This window comes from Lagopus muta, chromosome 1 (assembly GCF_023343835.1).
Source record: "Lagopus muta isolate bLagMut1 chromosome 1, bLagMut1 primary, whole genome shotgun sequence".
NCBI lineage: Eukaryota > Metazoa > Chordata > Aves > Galliformes > Phasianidae > Lagopus > Lagopus muta.
Window position 1 is genome coordinate 159,024,779 of NC_064433.1, and position 19,345 is coordinate 159,044,123.

The following is a 19,345-nucleotide window of genomic DNA, read 5'->3' on the forward strand; positions in this document are numbered from 1 at the left end:
TGGATGAAGGAGTCAATGCTGACCACTATGCTGGTGACTAGAAATATGTGAATGTTGATAAATGTAACTACAGAATGTAAAATGCAAACATGAGGCTCTGAATTTTATACAGAAATTTTAGCAGAACAATTTATCCTGAATTTCTTCCAGTGTGATAAATAAGTTAATATGATGAAGGATGTTGCTGATATACTTTCATTTCATTTCACATAAACACATAAGAAGCAAAACTAAAAATGAATAAACAAAAAATAAAAAATAAAAAATAAAAAATAAAAAATAATTCAAGCATTTCTGTTTCTTTAACTCAAGGAAATAAATATCAAACTGTCCTCATTCACTTCCATGTTTAATGAAATAAACAACAAATTCAATAGATAACTTTATATGAACATTAATTATAATCCTAGTATACCTAATCCCTGCTACAGTTCACGCAAAACAGAATAGACAATGTAAGCATTTATATTATTATTATTATATGTAAGCATATTATATAGATTTTTTTTATAATTACAATAAAAATATTATTTATATCTATCTTGGTCTGCTTTGTTGGTAGTAGTGACTCAAAAATTCAGTGAGAAACAAAAATAGATAGATAGATAGATAGATAGATAGATAGATAGATAGATAAAGGCCTTCATTACGGAATTAGAATTTCATTAAATTACTTATAGTGAGATGTGACTCAACCAAGCCTATTTATTCATCTGTCAGTACAGTAGCAGTACAGTAGAAGAGATATTAATCTTGCTGTAGAATGGGGAATTATTCATTTTTAGATATATTTATTATTGATGCTGTTACCTACAAGTAAACCATTTTAAAAATAATGGAATGTTATACTTTTTTCATTTATGACAGACTTTTTCAATTTGCATCAGAGATTATCAGGTAAACACCTAATCTAAAAACAATCTAGGATACTCTGAGGGAATTATTTTACCCTACAACAGATTTCTGTAAATAAAATAAAATAACAATAATAAAAAAAGTAAAATTCTAGTGTTTTACTGACTTTATCCTTCAGTTATGGAGACTTCACTTCATGCTAGCAATAAGTATGTACAAGTACAAGTTTTTCTTTTTGACAATATTAACCTGTTTGATTTCATTCTGTTCTAAGCCACTTATTAAATTTTAAGTTCCATTTGAATACTGACCATAAGTAAAAATCCTTTTTCTTAACCTCATCTAGGAATTATATACTTCAAAGAAGCCCAAACTTTGTTTATTTCAATTCTTTAGTCATCTTTATTTTCAACCAACAGCTGCAGTATCATGGTAATACAGACTATCATTCTCCACAGTTTACATTATTATCACTCTTGCTACTGCCTTATTATCACCATTCATTCTCATTTTGTCAAGCAGAAAAATTACCTCAAAACATTGAGTAGGCATCTTCATGCTTGGGTCTGCATTCTACATCATATCTCTGATTAGAATAGCAATTGTTTTGGGAATACTCAGTTCAGTTCAGTTTTCAGAACTGTGCTTGCACTATAAATACATTGCCTTCAGAGAACTGTCTCCAAACATGTTATATCTTGTCTCAGGAGACTTGCAATTTCAGGGCAAGAATCTTTGTTTTTCTCAACAATTTCCTTTATCACTATTGATGCTTTCATGCTTTTTCACGCTGTAGCCTGTTGTAGAAGCAGAAGATTTATTTCAAGCTCTAGATCACTTTTTCCACTTGATCTAGTGGTTGGCAACTCTGCCCTCAGCAGGGGCTTGAAACTAGATGACCTTTGAGATCTCTTCCAACCCAAGCAATTCTGTGATTCTCTATTTTTTTTTTTCTCCTGGAAAGTAGAAGAATTAAACTCTATCAGCAGGAAGAATATATAAAAAGTAGAAGTTAAATTAATCTCATTTGACTTTAGATATATACAACACAGATCTTCACAGTTGAGTTACTGAGGCTATTAGAATTTTTGCAGTTTTGTAAGTGTAGTCAAATGATTCCTACTTTAGAACTTTTAATAACTAGTGTATCACCAAAGACATTATTAACTTCAGTTTAATGTAGGTATTTATATATGAGCTATGTGTTTAAGACCCTTTTAGATCACCGAATATCTAACAGTATATTGGATAGTTCTTCAGCTACTCATTTAAATGCAGGGTCCAAAATTAGGGCAAATAAATAGTGGTCTAAACTTCAATAACTCTACTGACTAGATCACCACTGTCTAGAGGGTGAATTAATTATGTCTTACACTGGTAAGTAGACAATTAAATATAAGCATTTACAACATAGGGATGCACACCCACTCTGAGGTGCAAGAAGTAAAAGGCCCGGGAAAGTATGCAGTGTCATATGAGATGATACAGGACACTTGAGATGTCTGCAAGGCCGTAGCAAATAGAGTTCAATGTCTGAAAGAAAAATACAACATTCTGGTACAGAAAACTGGTAGTATACCAGGAATAAGGAATTGCAAATTGCACAAGATATCTGCTTTTAGGCAATTAAATGCCTAAAAAATTCTCCAGTCGCACACCTCTCTACCAAAACAACAGAGAAAGAGCAAACTGAATGTTAAAATTAGGCATTTTGAATAACATTATTTTTTGCAGGAACTGATATTTATGGATGCAATTTATGTTTTCCTCAGTGTTTTTCCAGTCAGAAAAAAAAAAATCGGATCCACATAGAATTGTTAATGTCTTCATTTGCTGACTTATTTTATCTTATGATATTTACTTGTGTTGGAAAATAGCCATTACATAGATAATAGCAATCAGAATCTAGCTTTCATGCTTTTTAGAAAGTATTAGAATTTCTGTATTACAGAGATGCACCTCTTGCTTATTTACTGATAACGAAAATCTACATATTCTCTATTTTCAGTAGCTTGGATTTCTCAAAAAGGATGGAAATAAAATAGCTAATTCAAGCCTAATTTAGACTATGTGGATTGGAGAATTCTCATCACAACTAGGATTTGTTAACTGCCAAGCTGAAGAATTACCTACATGAGTCCATTTCCTTTTCTAAGGAAATGTTGAATTCATTAACGTGTTACATAAAATCTGCATTAGTATGAGTTGAGCAGGTCTAATTTGTGTTAATGGATTGTTAATGATTATAAGAATCCTAAAATCTCGAGAGGGGAAACTTCAGTGTCTTTAGGTTTGCACAGAAATAGAACAAGATTGGTGCCCAAAATGATTTATGGTCATTCCTATTTAAAATTATTTTGGTGAAGTTATGCGACAAAAGGAAACTGAAGCAACTCTTCATGCAGTGTGAATAGCTAGAATACACTTGGATTTAGGAATTTTGCTCAGGGTTAGACATAAAGCATTCAACCAGATACCACCTTCTGGTAATAGCTTGAATTTGTCTATATTTTAGAATTGACACACAGCTTTGTTCCTTTGGGACAATAATACTTTGCATTTGTAGAGTGATTTTCATGAAAAGATCTCAAAGAACTTTTCTCACTATAGTGAAACTTGAACTTTTCAGTAACACCCTCTTTACGTTTTGGTTACTGTTTTCTCACTCCTCTGTCTTATTCAAGCAATTAAATTCATATATGCGATTTTGTTTCCCTTTACAAACTGTATGGATCTTATCTACTTGGCTTTCAGTTTCTCTTCATGTGCACAGTTTCTCTTTTCATGTACACAACATAAACACAAATGTACACTAACAATCTAAATTATTAGACTCTCCAGGACTGTCTTTATCGTAAATCAATAATCTTAACTGAATTTTTAAGAAATACAAACATAAAGAAATATTATAGCAAATACAAAAAGATTGGAAAGAATGTCAGTGTGCTCTTTCTGTTAAAAGCAAGACAAAGGTAACCAGACAGCTGAAGACAGTCTAGCCAGAGGTAATAATTCACATTTCATCAGATGATACATTTAAAAAACTGTGTTTCACATTCCTCTAAAGCAGCTTTGCCTATGTCACAGCACAAATTAGTGAAGTCTAAATTTCAGCTCAAGGCTCCATGCGTCATTTAATAGCATACACTTGCTAACTGCAGCCAAAATGCAGGCATTCTTCAGGGACCCTGAAACTCTTCATTTGCATAAGAATGGGAAGTTAATTGTGCTACAGATATTCTGGCTTCCCCAAGGAATTCATTAAGCGTACTGAACTTGCTGAGAATGTAACGTAACTGTCATTTCTAGGAAATCAGGGAAATTCAGCTTCAGAGACAGCACCAAGGGAAGGTAAAAGACATTATTTAATATGAATTTGTTTCAAACCAAGATAGAGTGGATTTGAAATACCTACTACACTCTAATTCCAGAAATTATTTTCTAAATATATGAGGTTACTTTGAGTGTTTCTTCCCTTTTCAGTGCAGTGTCTTGAGACAGCTTTGTTATTTCTCATGATGCTTTATGCTTACATTTATCTCGAGATATATTTTTTAAGAGGGATATGCTCTTATATGCACATCAGTACAGTATCAGTGTTTATTTAAAAGGGGAAAATATTAAACTGATTTATTTTGGTCATAAATAATTATATTAATCACTAAAAAATAACACTATAATGCTCTTACAAAAAATATGCAATCTCCAGCAGTAGGTTGTAGCAGTTCTTGTATCAAATAAGATTCTTATGTGTGAAAACTTACAAAAACTGTAGTTATTTAAACTGAAATAGCTAGAAGAGCTATTACTATAATGTGTTTTTTTCCTTAAAAAGAGTTCTCAGATCTCATAAACCTACTTTTTTGTTTGTGAATTTACATTATAAAGAAACATAGTATTTATTGAATTGGCAGGGAGTCTGCTTATAAGTTTCTGACATTTTAATTAATTCAAGAAAGTGCTGTATATTTAGACATACTTGGGTTTTGACTTTTTTTTTTTTTTTTCTTCTCTTTTTTTTCTGGGCAATAGAGAAATTATTTGAAAGCTTCTTGTTAATGCTCTACTCCAATAGGAAAGAAATGTACAAAAGAGTTGCTAACTCATCATATCATGTGAATGGAGGTATATTAATACTTCTGATAACAAGGGAGGAAATCAAAGCTTTGAAAATTGTCTTCATTTGCCAGTTTCCAGATACAAGGAGTTATTAAACTAGTTCAGTACCAGTACATGCAGTTTAGCAAGGAAATGCCTATAAAGCATCATCATGAAGAAATCTCCCAAACACTCACAACATCCTGGGCTTTCCCTTATGTGTGCCTGAACACTAGTAGACTCATTATGAGGAATAAGCAAGACAAGTTAGAAATGTATATGTCCTTGCAGGGCTATGATGTTATTGAGACCACGCAGATGTGATGGGATGGCTTCACTTGTTTGAGTGTTGTAATGGAACAACAGAGACAAGCTGATGTTCATAGTGATCTGCCTGGGGATGACCTAGAGAAATGCAGAACTGGTCAGCCTCTCAGATCCTGGGGAAATTATGGAGTAAATAATCCTGCAAACCAAATACAAGAAGAACAAAAAGGTAACTGGGAATAATCACTATATATTTATAGATGGTAAAAGGGGCTTCAACAAACTGATAACTCTCTATGCTGAATTGACTGGCTTTATGGGTAAGGAAAAAAAAGTGAATGTTTTTTATCTCGACTTTAGCAAAACTTCCTCATTGACAATCTGAGGAAGTATCAAAAAGATAAGAATAAACTTTGGTGTTTGAAATATGCCTGATCTACTAGGGAGAAATCTGTGACTAGCAGTCCAGATTCCAGTTGGAATTCAGTCACAGACACCCAGGAGTCAGCACTGAAATAAAGTTATAGACCCTTTAAGAAAATACGATTTTTTTTCTCTCTCTATCTCTCTCTTTTGTTTTGTTTTGTTTTGTTTTGTTTTGCTTATATTCATTTTCTCAAACTTGGGACTGTTTATTTTGTGTAATTTCCTTTTTGTTTGTTAGAATTTGTAGAAGTCTAAGGAAAGGTCTGGTAATTAAATAATATATAAATTGAAATAAGTAATAAAAAATGAAGTATTTCTGTATTTGTACTGCAAAATTAAGCCATTAATGCTTACATTTTATCCTTGTTAAGATACAGAAATATTTCCACAGAAATAACAGAAAAATAGCAAATATAAATGTAGGAAAACATGGAAGACAGTTCACTAACAATATAATGTAAGTTTTAGGGATTAAGGCATCATTGTACATGAAAATTAACTTAGGATAATTCCCTTGTTGTGCTAGTTGATGGATTAGAACAATACTTAGAACCTACATGGGGAGTAATACTCATGCTGTGCAACTCCATACAAAATTAATATCAGTGTTATACTACTATGCCACGTGCATTTTTCAAACACCTTCTGAGAATTAGAAAGGATAGGGAGATCATCAATAAGAATGTTTTCACAGTAGGTAACACTTGTATTGGTCAAGAATTTATTTAAATATCTATTTATTCTTTTTGTTACTATTAGTGGTTTCAGAAGACACAAGGATTCCTTTGTCCAGAATAGTAGAAAAAATCTTTCTGAATTAATGTATTACTGTAAATTAAACCTGCTATAGATATAAAAATATGTGAGTAAGATGTGGAATCACCTCAAAATAATTTTTTTTATATATATCATGTATATACTTATTTGATAAACAATCTGAATATCTTATTTCTTTAGTATTTTCTGAGGAACCATTTAATTATTATTATACAAACTGTGGAGTTCAAATTGATAATCAAAATTAGAGACATAGAACTAACAGTTAACTAATCTGTAACATCTGACAATTTTACATTTGTGACTTCCTGAAATCCTGAGCTGTAAACAGATTTTGAGTACTGCTTCTTAATGTAGAGCCTTGAGAAATTGACCTCTGCCCTTCTCATCACATAGTTCATTCTTTCCACTGTCATTTGAGTCTTTTTGTGCATCCAGGTTTTCTGTCTGCAGTAAGCCACCTTACAGTAGTAAAGACTTCACTGAAAATATTAGAATTTTAACAGGGCAGTATCAAATGATATTGTTTTTTGAATGGCTTAATCCCTTGAGTTTTGATTGGATGAGTCCTACCAAAAGTGGGAAGCTGTTTTTGGCTATCTATTTTAGCCTGTGTGTATGAGAATGTCAGTGAAAATCAGGATTAATATTCAGCACTACAGTCATATCTCAATCAGTTTTGCTTTTACTGCTATATTCTATTAAATTAGAAATAGATGCACACACACACATGCACACAAAACCATTCAAATATAGCATTAGAATCAAGTAATGCTTTTTTTCAGCTAGTTATATTCAAATTTTGTTATGGGCAAAAAGACAACAAGTTTATTGACAATTTAATTCAAATACACTACAATCTATTACTAGTTCTGTTTAAATGAAAGGCACATATCAGAAATAAAAAATCTTTTAGTAAAATAAAAAAAGGAATAGATAATGCATATAAACTATTGTACTAAATAAATAGTACATTGGTTCTAAATAAACACTGCTCAGTTTTTCTCATGTACATTTTCATCCTTTCAGTTGAAAAATTTCTGGTCAGTGCCAATGGGGTCCATTTCTTCCTCTTCTAATTTTCTTAAGCTTTGAGTACGCTGCTTTTTTTCATTGTTCAGTAGTTCTATATTAGAATACAGATTTTTGCTTAACCATGGCTATTACCTAGAAATTTACCACATATACATATGTCTAAAATTTTTTGCTTTTGGAAAGCAGTAGGTCACACGAGTAAGAGAAGAAATTTTAAGCAAATTAAAAATGTTTCAGTAAGCTCAAGGTGTAGCAATAGCAAACATGGCCTGTGATTAACCTACATATAGCTTTGTAGCTAAAGGAAGCAATATTTACTGTACTACAAAACTATACATTAATTGTTAAAATATTATTATTAAATTAAATTGGAAATAGAAAAACACAAGGACAACATAACTTTTTCTAGCAAATGTCAAGATTTATTTAAAATAATCAAATTACTTTTAAGATAATCCTGTGATAAATTTAACAAGAAAATCTAGAATTTAGTAGACCTGAGAAGTACTTGATTTATGTCTACATAATTTAATTTTGACTACTGAGAATTGTTTATAACATTATGCTAATTTGCAATATGTTCCTCAATGTTTTTTCAGCACTAAAATGAAAGATAACTGTATTTAAAGTTATATATAAAATTAGCTATTCTTCCTAATAATTTATATTAGATTTTATTTTGTTGTTGGTTATTGGTTTTTTTGTTTGTTTATTTGTTTGTTTTAAATATGATTACAATCCATATTTTCTGTGTATTAGCTGTGTCCTGGTTTTCAATTTATATTGGTTTGGTTTAAGTTTAAGCACAGTTATTACTCTGATTTTCAACGGAATAGTTGCACGATAATAATTCTGTATCAGACATATCACTTGCTTATATAAGCTGATTTTGAGAGTTAATTATACCTAGTGTTAGGCTCTATTACATTAGTAATGATTTTCCCCTCTCTCCCCCCCGGACAATTTTGATTTTATCTGTTTTTATTTGAGGGGACTGAAAAAAAACCACTTTACATTAACAAAACATCCATTAACATTAACAAAAAATCCATTAAAAATGTACAGTAAAACCAATACTTTGTGGATCAGACTGAATTATTCTTGTTCCTCATGCTATATTTTAAAAGCGTATGCTAGTATATAGTCTTGATTTACTTTTCCTCTGTCCCACAACTCAGTTAAAACTAAGATACTTCATATAACAGAACATACGTTTTACATTCTTATAACATTATCCTACTGTTACTTACACTATCACTTTTTTTTATAGCTACTAAAATCTCAATCTGAGTAAATGTATCCATCCAGGTCTTCCTTTTTTTTTTTTTTTTTAAAGTATTATGTATTACTGATTGTGATAAGATTTCACTATCATCATTTTGTTTCCACTTGTTTATATAAATGCATGTTTCAAGATTTAAAACATACATTTTTTCCAATTCTGTGGGCATGTATTATTCATTCAATTTAATATGTCTCAGGACCATTCATTTCCTAGTTAGTAAGACACATTTAATGTTACAATATACTTCCTTCTTTTCACAGCATAAATTCTAGTTTCCTGACGTTTCCAAGGCCCTTTCAATATGCTATGTCATAGCCATGAATCAGACTCTAGCAGCTGTTTTTGCCCATAAAATAAAATCAAGATAATAACAGAAGAGACATAATTTCATCTCATTTCAAAATGTCTTCAGTAGTTAGTAATTTATTTAAATTAATTGAATAATATTTCTTTTCTACATATTATGAACTTTCCCACCAAAAAGATTTCAAAAAGAAATAAAAAAATACAAATCTATTGAAAATAGAGAATTGTTAGAAATATTAGTTAAGAAACAGATCATGCCATTATAGAAATATTTTCATCATATTGCATTTATTCTTTAATTTTTATATATTATCCTTATAGTGATTGAAAAATAAAATACTATATTGAAGTATACAGAATCACAGAGCCACAAAGCAGTAGAGGTTGGAAGGGACCTCTGGAGATTAACCCCTCTGACAAAGCAGGTTCCCTACAGTGGGTTACACAGGAAAATATCCAGCTGGGTGTTGAAATCTCTAGAGAAGCAGATTCCACAACCATTCTGGGCAGTCTGTTCCAGTGTTCTGTCACCCTCAAATAAAGCAGTTTTTTCTCAGGTTCAAATGGAACTTCCTCTGCTCCATTTTGTGCACGTTGCTTCTTGTCCTGCCACTGGGAACCACTGAAAAGAAGCTGGCCCCATCCACTTGACTCCTACCCATTAGATAACTATAAGCATTAATAAGAACTCCTTTCAGTCTTCTCTTTTTCATGCTGAACAGTCACAGGTCTTTCACCCTTCTTCATAAGGGAGGTGCTCTAGGTCCATAATTATCTTTATGGCCTTCCACTGGACTCTTCAGTAGTTCCCTGTCTTTCTTGAACTGGGGAGCCCACAACTGGGCACAGTATTCCAGGTGTGGCCTCACCAGGACACAGTAGAGGGGGAAAATAACATCCTTTGACTTGCTGTCCACTCTCTTTTTGATGCACCCCTGGATACTATTGGCCTTCTTGGCCACAAGGGCATGCTGCTGGCTTGTGTCAACCTGTTGTCCATGGACAAATGGTGGTTGGAGTCCACTCCAGGCTGCCTGACCAGGAGGAGCATGTGGGAGAGGCCTTCTTGCAGCATAATACTCACAGACTATTATCTTGATGGGGGATTTCAACTACACAGATATCTGCTGGGAAAGCAACACTGTGGGCTGCAAACAACCCTGGAGACTCCTGTAGTGTGTTGAGGGTAACTTCCAGGTTTAAGTACTAGACAAATCAACAAGAGACGAAACATTTCTGGACCCAGTGCTCACCAATATAGAGGAGCTCATTAAAAACGTTAAGTTTGGAAGTAGTCTGGGCTGTAGTTACCATTTCTTGCCTGAGTCAGTGACACTGAGGAGGATGGGCCTGTCAAAACTCAAAGTCAGGAAAGCAAACTTAAGGCTTTTAAGGAATTACCAGATGGGATCCCCTGAAAATCTGACTTTAGAGACAAAGGGACATTGCAGATCTGGCAATTCTTTAAGAATGCTTTTCCAAGAGCACAAAAGCTCTCTGACCACCAGTATAGGAAATTAAACAGCACAGATAGGAAACCAGCATGGTTTGGCAAGGACCTGCTGGTCAAACTGACCAATAAGAAGAGTATGTACAGGCAGTGGAAGTGAGAACATATGGCCTGGGAAGAATACAGATGTCCAGACATCCAGAGATAGGATCAGAAAAATGTGAGAATCCTTCTTTGTTTTTTGGCTCAAAGCTTGCTTCCTGAGGTATTTCTTGTGATAAGACTCTGAGTGATTTGTTGAGGAGGCAACTAATGGGTGCTAACTGTGTGACAATCGATATCTCTTTGGGAACATTTGCAAGCCCTTCCCCCAGAGCTGCTTGCTCTGTAGAAGAGCAGATGAGAATGCTCAGGAGTGTTTACTGGCGGAAGATCTGGCCTGTGACTAAACAGCTCCAGCTAGGTGTGGGAAAATTGGGGAACGATACCATCGTGTTCTGTGAGAAACAGGATGCAGATGGGCATCCCTGCTCCCTCTTATCTGCTGGCAAGGCCCGGAAGATGGGAACAAAGGAGTTTCTGCTGAGATCCCAGAGCCAGAAGCTGCCACTCAAAGGAGAGCTAACTCAACCACTTTGGATTTGAGCTGTCACTCCAAAGACAGCTGACTCGATCACTCTGAAACTATTGAAAAGGGGCCATCATCACCCTGGTCGTCGTTGTCCTTCTCGGTCGTCGTCAACAGAACAACTCTGCCTGACGACCCACTGCTACTGAAGATCAAAGACTGAACTACGAACCACGCTGGATCCATGGTGGTGACTATGTCCCTCTTGCTGCCTATAAAGACTCCTTGCTTCTTCTTTCCTATCTTTTCTATCGCCCTCCTTCCCTTCCCCATTACCCTAATTCATAATAGTGTCCGCCCTCCCCTTCCCCATTTCCCCTGATTAAGATTTGTAATAAACTGGTCGGACCAACATTTGAACCGTTGCTTCTTAATCTCACGCCGGGTATATAGATAATAAAAGAACCTCCTCTCCCTCCTATAAATTGGAGCGAGACAAAAAGTCAAGGCACTAATGGAACTGCACTTGGTGAGGGATGTGAAAAATAACAAGAAAGGATTCCACAGGTACCATGATCAGAAAAGGGTGGTTACTGAGGCAGTAGAACAAGTTGGCCAGTGAAGTTGTGAGTGTCCCATCCCTGGAAGCACTCAGAAACTCATCCAACTCAGGTTGGATGGAGCCCTGGGCAGCCTAGCTGAGCGGGTTGTAACCCTGTCCATAGAAGGGAGTTTGAAACTAGATGATCTTTGAGCTCCCTTATAACACAAGCTATTCTATCATTCTGTGATTCCACGATTCTACAATTTTATGATATTATGAAATTGTTAGCTTTTGTGTATTTGTTTATTTGTTTGTTTTGTTTAACAAATACAAAACTTTTTATTTAGTAGTATGGAATGATAAGATTTTAGAATAATATACTAATTTATTTTTTAATCAAAAGTAAAAAAAAAAAAAAAAAGAAAGTGAAATTCAAACTAAAATGTACTGCTCTCAGGGAAAGAAATAGATTTTCTTAACATTACAGGAACTCCTATTTTTGTACTTCTGACATTACTCCATAGCTTTGTTTTCATAGAAGACAGTCTGCTGGGAGACTTATTGTATACTTTTGTACACTTATCGTACTTTGTACAATTATTGTATGCTTTTGCTCATGAACTCTTGCATTCTTGCTTAAGATTTCCTTTGTCAGAAGACTACCTTTCTGAATTCTTTGCAATTTTACACCTCTGGAGAAGTCTCAAAATCTTACTGAGCTCTCAAGTGTTCAGGCATTTCCCAGTGATTTTCGTTCCAGCTAGTCTTCAAGTGCAATTAATAGAAGGTCATTGAGAATACATATCTTAATCTCAGGTGCTTTCAACTTTTGTGGTGATGGAAAGATGCCAATCCAAGAAAAAGTTGAAATTGTTAATCGAGCTCATTTCTCTTCAGGATTTTTACCTGCTTTACTATATGTCATAATGATCTACCCTTTGTTTAGAACACAATACCCCTAGATGTTTTCACCAGAGAAATCAAAGACTCCACTACAACCTTCAACTTTTGTACAGAATGTCATTCAAAATCAATGGCCCAGTCAAAAACCCATACCTTCAGGAGGATGAGTCATTCAACATTAATGACTCTTGATTGTTCCATCACCTTTTCTCAGTCTTATTATTTGTTACCAAACTTATATCACAGAACTCTTGTACAAAAGCCCAAAGGTAATTTTATCATGATGTAGAAATATCAAATGGAGGTTACAACTAAATATACAGACTCTGAAACTGGATGGAATTCACATTCTGAAGTTCCAAACACTTTCAAAAAATATCTTATATTTTCATCTCCTTCTTCTTCCTTTTTTTTTCTTTTTTTTTTTTTTTTTTTTTTTAATACTTATACATGAATTTCACATTTCCTTTCATATCATTTTCACAAGTCTTCCCTGAACACAAAGTGTAACTCATAATGCTCAAATTTGAACAGAACTTCTGGACACATAACACTATTATCATGAAGTTAGAAAATCCTGTCTCTAACTGACTTTAATAATATTCATATTATGAGTCAACAAACGAGGCAATTCCAGTAATGACATGATTTAATGTTGATTGTATGAATAATTATCATTAAAATACGATTTCAGAAATAACAATGTTTATCTTACATAGTTTTAGTTGGAAGTACTGATTTTTTTTCATGGCTACATTTAAACTGTAATCAATATTTCTTCATGGACAGAAAATATTGCTCAGCAACGATTTTAGCAGGCATATATTTGATAAAAACATCAAGAACATATTTCTTTACAGTAATTTTTTTCACCTTGCTTTTCATTGCTAGAAATATACTACTTTTGTAGCTTCATTGTCTAAGAATTAATCCTGAAGAGCCTGAAAATAGGCTGGTGTCTATTATGAATTAGGATGATGGAGAAGGGAAAGCGGGCAATAGGAAAGATAGGAAAGAAGCAAGAATTACTTAAAAGCGGGGATAGTCACCACCAAGATCCAGCAGCGTCCCATTGCACGCTGTTCTGACGGTCCGAGGTCAAAGCACAGGGGGAGAGCAGCAGCAGCAGCGGCCGGCCTTAGGCAGCAGGGTACAGTGACAGGACTTTCCTGGACTTGTCCTTTTGTGTCCCTCAGACAAAGGATTTCTCAGCTCTTGCCCAAAACTTGTTCATCAGTGTTCCTCAGCAAGCTTTGAGACAACGGTGCAAAAGAATAATCTCTTACACATATGCTGCCAATTATTTGCTTTTTATCTCATAGTTATATACGAAGTGTTGTCACTAACCATAGCTTGTTAAACGTTTGAGGCTTTTTAGATATTTTTCTTAGCTGACAGATTGTATCAGAGTATTTTCTTTCCAACTGACAGATCTTAAATAACTTGTATCACATTCAGTATAATATCTGTATTTCATTAATCACATGAAAAAGCTTTCCAAGCCCACTGCAAATGATGTCTGTCAGGGAAGAAGAACTGTGTGGAATATGAAAGAATTTAAAATTCCTTAAATAAATTAAACTCTTACCAGTTAAAAGGTCTTTTCTGGGGGGGGAACACTAAAAATTCTGTAAATATATAAATTACTTTATTAAATGGACGTCTGAAATAACTAAAATTTATTTCATGCATGTATCTTGAATGATGTGAGGTTTTTGGCACTTACAGGGGAAGCACTTCGTTATTTAGTATCACAACAACCAAAGACAATAATCAATTACATGGAACTCCATGAAAGAATCATAAATAAGAACAAATATTACAGTAAATAAGAATCATAAATAAGAAGCAAAGATCTTAATTCCCTACTACTTCTAATATATATATATATTTAAGAAAAACTATCAAACTTTTATGGAATAAAAAATGAATTGAAATAATATTCACATATTTACTTGGCTTATTTAAAATACCTAAGGTGTTTGTTCACTTACCCATCTGTTTATGCGTATGTACGTTTGTATGTTTTTTTTTCTAACTTTACACATAGACTACCTGGTATTTTATATAAGATCATTCAAGAGTACAGCAGTTTAGCAGCTGGCAAAGAAAGTGTAACAGATAAGTACAGCTTGTGTTAACTCCAGAGTAAAGCCAGTGAAAGGAAGAGCCAGCTAGAAGAATGCAAGAACAATATGATGGGCAACGTAGTCATTGGTCACAACCAGCACAGGTTCATGAAAGGAAGGTCCTGTTTAACTAAGTTTTCTTTTATGATAGGCTCACCTATCTAGTAAACCAAGAGAAGCCAACTGATGTTATCTTTTTGGATTTCAGCAAAGCTTTTGATACTGTTTCCCATGGTATCCTTCTGGACAAAATGTCCAGTATATGGCTAGAAAAAATGTAGTGAGGGGCGAGCAATCTGATGATGAGTCATGCCCAAAGGGTTTCAGTAAATAAAATTACATTAGTTTGGAGGCCAGTCACTAGCAGAGTTCTCCAGGATTCCATTTTAGGGTCAGTTCCCTTCAGTGAGTGATTCATAAATGATTTAGATGTAGGACTTGAATTTGTTTTGAGCAATTTTGCTGAAAATACTAAATCAGGAGGAGCTGTAAACTCCATCAAGAGTGAAGAGGCCTTGCAGAGAGATCTAGACAAATGAGAGAGGTGGGCAATCACCAACAGCATGAAGTTTAACAGGAAGCAAGGAGCAAGTACCATATTCTGCACCTGGGAAGGGGCAACCCTGGCTATACATACAGACTGCAGGAATGTGACCCCTGGCACAGCCATGCTGAAAGAAATCTGGGGGTCTTGTTTGACAGTGAGTTGAACATGAGTCAGCAGTGTACCCTGTCAATCAGAAAGACTAACCATATCTTGGGGTGCACCAAGCACAGCATTCATAGCAGGTCAAGGGTAGTGTTTGTCTCATTCTACACTGCACTAGTATGGCCTCACCTTGAGTACTGCTTGTAGTTTCGGGTGCCACAATACAAAGAAAAGACATAAAATTCTTAGAGAATGTCCAAAGGAAGGCTACAAAGATGGTGAAAGCTCTAGAGGGGAAGACATATGAGGTACAGTTGAAGTCCCTTGGCTTGTTCAGCCCAGAGAAGAGGAGACTGAGGGAAAACTTCATCGTGGCCTACAGCTTCCTCAAGAGAGAAGTGGAGGGGCAGACACTGATCTCTTCTCTCTGGTGACCAGTGATAGGACCCAAGGGAATGGCATGAAGCTCCCCATGACAGGGGAGGATCAAATTGGATATCAGAAAAAGGTTCTTCATGAAGAGGGAAGTTGGGCCCTGGAAAAGGCTCTCCAGGGAAGTGGTCATAGCACTGAACTTGCAAAGTTAAAGAAGTGTTTGTACAGTGATATCAGACATATGGAGTGATTTATGGGTAATCTTGTGTGGAACAAGGAGTTAGATTTGATGATACTTACAGGTTTCTTCAAACTCAAGGTATTTTATGATTCTATGATTTTGTGATTCTGCTGTTCATTATTTAATCACCCTGGCCTTATTCCTCCATCTCCACCCTTGCCCACATTTAATGACAGTAAGATTTGCAACAATTTCAGGTCATACCAAGTTTATCATTGTGCATGCCTGTGCATTGATTCCTTTTAAAATCTTCCTTATATTGGCTCATGATGAGAAATTCATGCATTTCAGAACACTACAATTTTTTACTATCTTATTTTTATTGCTATTACTAGCAGTAATGTTATAATATTTTAATATAATTAATAATTATGATAGTAGACTTTCAATTGTTTTGTTGTACATTTTTTTCCTATATATACATCACTTCTTGAACACTTATCATTTCTTTACAAATGCCTTGATTGAAATGAAGACTTAAAATGAAAATGACAGTCTGTACTTCTCTCTTTTTCATCCTTTAAATAGTGATGGAGAATAATTTACAAATATATTAAAAATTAAATGCTTATTATTCACAATACATTGAAAATTAGAATCCTTAAATCTCTAACACACAGCTGTTTTATTTAAAAATGAAAACCTGAATGAAATTTGTGTCAGGCTAATGAGTGGTCTGAAGCAGAATAATCTTAAAAATTCTCTTAGTGATTTTCATCCTGACAGTTCACTGTGATTTATACTGAATATATTAGGTATTATTTCCATAAATGTGAACGTAGACAAATAGTATGTCCTTGTGCTCTCCTTTAACAAATGGAAAAAATTTTGACTCAGAGTTGAAACAAACCATACAATAAGTCTCTATTAACAGAGTTCCCTTACACAATTCAATCCTTATTCACATCTGTCAAACTTGGTTCCCAGATCTCTTAATTTGGCAACTACATCATTGAAAAAAGGCATCACTTCAGAAAGCCATCTCTATTCTTCAAAGAATCTAGATAAACTGTAAGCATAATTCATGTGCTTAATTGCCACTGATTCTGTAGAAGTTAAATATGTTTTTACATTCACAGTGTTTGTCAACAGTTTTGGGCTTGTTTGGCCTGGTTCTATGAGAAATGAGGAGGGGGCAAGCACATAACCCTGCCCTGGAAGAAGGGGAAGGGGTTAGGGGAGAAGTAGGGAGATGGGTCTGAAAACACAGCAGGAGCAATAAGCTAAAGGAGATAACTAGTTTACTAAATATAACAGCAGAATATGAGATAACACAATATAATACAATATAATTGGAATTGAAGCTAATAAATCAAATAAAATGAGAGTATCCAAAATCAAAGACCTTACTCTTATGTTGAAGGTAAGATGTCTAGGAAACACACACTGCAGTAAAAGAAGATGAAATCTCTTGACTCCTGGGCAGTTTCATCTTTCCCTCTAAAAAGAAAATGGAAACAGCACAGTGAAACCTTCTGGGATTTGTAGTTCTTTTTTTTTTCTTTTGAGAACAAGGCACCCATAATATGGAAAATCCACAGAATTGGAGCATTAACTCTCTAACTCTCAGTGTTCAACATGATGTTATGATGTGGGATACCAATAATCACAAAACAATGACAGTTTTGGATAGATGCTTCACTAAGTAATGAATAATTTAATCATTTCTTGAACTCCATATCGTATTTTGATTGCATGCGAAATATTGTCTTGGTTTTGTACTGCTCTTTATGTTAATTTTACTGCTCTTTGTATTAGCATTAGTAAAGCATCTATGAAAGAGGGAGTCGTTCAATACTCACTGCATCCCTTTTCTGTTCAAAGGGACCCTCAAGAACTGTAAAAACCTATGATTAAATTATTTTAAAGGATTTCATAATATATTTACAGATTGTAGAACATTGGAGCTTGGAAGTTCAAGGTCCAAAGGTCCAACTGTTTTTTTAGACTTCTGGACCAATGAATAAAAAAACCAATATAAATGTTTTCATATAATTATAGACATATAAGCATATCACTCAGTGCTGCTGAGTGGTAATATATACATGTATGTATGTAAATATCTATATACGTACGTATGTTTGTACATTTTTCTAGAACTCATTCTTCTTTCTGTCAAACAGAAAACAGAAAAGGAGAAAAGGTTGGAAAAATTCAGTATTTTCATTTCATTGAGAACTATATTACCAGATATATTGTCAAATTAAATACTTGTTTCTTCCTTCTCCTTTTTATTTTTCTGTGTTATGATAAAAGAGGAAAAAAATCTAATTACATGCTGAACTCTTCTCATCTTGAAATTGAGAATATTTGTCAACACACAGGTTGAAAAGGTATACCATCAATTATTATCAATCCATTGCATCTTAATCTAAATATTTAGACAGAAATACTTTCATTCATTATTGAACTTTTGAATCATAAATATGGCTAGCTGTTCTAAAAGAAATGGCAATTCATGTTTCCCAAGAACACAATCTAGCTGAAATCTCATTCTGGAATAAGCCATAGAGAATTCAATCAAATTCCCAGTATGCTTTACTCTCTAATGATTGTACTTTTTCTGCACATGCTGCTTTTGGGTGTTCATCCACAACTCCTTTGTTAGTCCAGGTGTCTGCATCTTAGCCTGCCAAAATGATTTATGCCTTCATCAAGTCCAGGTCAAAGTAATGTGTGTGAATGCTACACCTCATAGCACATTTCAGCCACCACAAATACCAATGCTCCCACTTGAATAAACTTCCACACACTTGAGGTCACTATTTGTATGATGAAATGGAACTCCTTGTTTTAATCTATTTATGAGAATATTTCTGTCTTTTACATCCTCATTATGTATCTACCTACTGCAACTTCAAAATGCAGTCAAACAGATATGTTCTGAAGACAAATATTAAATACCAGATATTTTGTTTAAAAACAGAACTAAAAATTCAATATTACAAAATACTGGTTTTGATTAAGACATTTCTTGTGTTTCACTTTTTTTCCAATTTTTAATTTTAAAAGAACTATTTTTAGCTTGATATAAAATCTTTTTTAAAATATAATTTCAAAATATTTGTTGTTATTTTTTAAGATGTGTCAATTTCAAACTGCCAACAATAGCAGTATATAAAATTAAAACAAACAAACAAACATTCTTGCTTGTTTGTTTTTATATGTCATTATTTCACCAGTTCAAATTAAGTAAATGAATATTTTATTATATTAATACTTTATTTTGTCTTTGAGGGAATTTTGGTATAAATGTGTGAGTTTTATCACAGAAAAAAACATATATCTGTTGAAAAACTTATTTTTTTTATCATTCATTATTGTGAAATATGTAAAGGGAGAGAAAAATAACAGATCATTTGTAAAAAATACATACACTAACTTTAAAACCAGGCTGAAATAATAATTTAATTTTATATATAATATCTTGCTTTACC